Source organism: Asparagus officinalis, chromosome 5, assembly GCF_001876935.1.
Source record: "Asparagus officinalis chromosome 5, Aspof.V1, whole genome shotgun sequence".
Taxonomy (NCBI): domain Eukaryota; kingdom Viridiplantae; phylum Streptophyta; class Magnoliopsida; order Asparagales; family Asparagaceae; genus Asparagus; species Asparagus officinalis.
The window spans coordinates 100,745,981-100,748,321 of NC_033798.1; positions in this window are offsets into that span (position 1 = coordinate 100,745,981).

The window sequence follows — 2,341 nt, forward strand, 5'->3', positions numbered from 1 at the left end:
TTTTTCTTTTGAGCTCCACTGTAGATTTTTGTGTAGACATGTGAGAGTCTTATTCTAGAAGTTGTAAAGGCTGTGTGCCTCATTTCCTTTTGTCAGACATTTTATATTTTGAGACTTGTTGAGAAACTCCAGTTTATTGATTTTAGACATTCATTTGTATTCCAATATATTAGATGGTGAAATATTAATTTGATCTCTATTATTTCATCAGTTGATTCTTGTATAACCTTTCACTTGCTTTGTACTACACCCGTTGTTGATTCCACTAGAGAGATAGAAATTGTGATGGTGAAACATGTTATTGCACGATGTGGTGCATGGCAGGTTTGACATTTCTGGTTTCACCTCGGACTGCAGCCTTGTGTGAACCCAGGGGCGTCACAGATTGTGTCACTTCGGTTGAGGTTTCGATGAGGGAGCCAATTGGCTCTCAGCAGGTGGAGAGTTTTGGACAGACCTTAGAGGTATCGCAGCTGGTGGAGATTGATGCTACACCACATTAGGTGAGGATTTTTCCACATAGTCTAGGTCATTTTGTATTGGTTGGGATTCTAGCTGAGGTGACACAGCGTGGGAGTCATTTGAATTCAGATGCAGATGATGAGTTGATAGATCCGAGTGCAGCTGGTGGATGTGGCTTGGATACGGCCATTGGTTCACCTCAGATGGAGATGTTTGAGACCATTGGAGGTGCTATCAGCCGCAGAGTTGATGATATTGGAGAAGGGTTGCGAACTCTTCTATTGGATTGAGGTTTTTGGAGGTCATTTGGGTGAACTACGTAAGGCTTGATTCCTTGGGCAAGAGGATACGTAGGCAGTCTTTATGATGCAGCCGATTTGGTGAGTAGACACTGATGTTTGGGTGAGTGTTCGTACTCCCGTTTGGATCTCGACTTGTTGTGGATGGAGTCCATTGTCGTGAATTGTTTTACTTCGTACTGGACGCAACAAGTGAGACATTTGGTTTGTTTGGTGTCGGCTTAGTTTTGGAAAAACTTCACCAAGGTGGAGAATTGTGAATCACGTGGGGGGACCACGAATACCAATGGGATGCTTTTGTTCAGCGGAAGAAGATAGAGCCGTAGTTTTTTGGACTAACCGCGTGGGATGCTTTTGTCCAGCGGGTTTCGTTGCGCCCACGTGAGAAGATTTGGAGAATTGAAAACCGCGTGAAGAGGTGAAGATTCAGCGAACAAAAGAAGGCCCACCCGAAGACACAACAGATGTTTATAAAAACCCTTTCCTAGGGTTTTGTGCTCTTGTGTGCAAAGGGACGTGAGCAGGAGGAGCACAGGGAACAGAAGAGCGGCAGCTTGAGAAAATAGCAGTGAGACTGCGGGAGAATTTTTTTTAAGCGGTGGCTGCAAATTTGTGCAAAGGCAGAGACTTTGGCGGCTATTCACAGAAAAAACAAAGTCCTTTTGCAACTGTTCTTTGATTTGTGCATCCCCTTTTGAGAGAGATATTTGTGTGAGTGATCTGAGAGATTGTTTGAGGATTTAGATTGAGTGATTGTAAACCCAGTTGTATCTCTCCCTCTAATAGTAGATCTCCCCCCTCCTTGCCCCGTGGACGTAGGTAATTTGCCGAACCACGTAAAATTGGTTGTTTGTGTTTGTGGCCATTGTAATAGTTTTTAGGATCCCTCGACAAGTCAGTCCTAGAACTGATGAGAGGAAGAGCTGATATCTCACTTTGTTGAGATATTCGCTTCAGATTCTTGTTTCCTTGGTGAGACATAAATTCTTATTGATCTTTCTCTCTTATTGTGCACCAGAAACTCTGCCGAAATTTCCGCTGCGCACAACAGTTTTCTCTCTCATAATAGTTGTAGTAGATAGTAGCAACATGTTTGTTTACATGCATGATCTAGGTATGTCTCTTTCATATTTGGTTGGAGGGGAGAAGAGAGGAAATGCATAATTTTATAGATTTTTTAATTTTTAATTTTTTTTTATTTTAATTTTTTTGCTTCTCTTGTGTCCTTCCAACTTGGGGATACTTCTCTTTTATTTTTTAGTTCATTTTGTATTGTTCCTCGTCTACCTTACTTGCCCTTACTGTACGGCCTCCTCAAAAATCCCTCTACTAAATACAAATCCATCAATTGTTCCTTATTTTACTTTATCTCCCCTCCAACCAAACCGAATAAATGAATTACTCAAACCCACCCATTTAGTTAGAATCATATATATGTAGGTATTGTTTTCATTGAAGTAAACGGGCCATAAGTTGACTGGCTTGCACTCACAAATTTGTTCATTTAGGTGCAGATTCTTCTAAAAATAGACTTGACTAGATTCAAAATAATACTAACACAAATAAAATGAATATTTGCT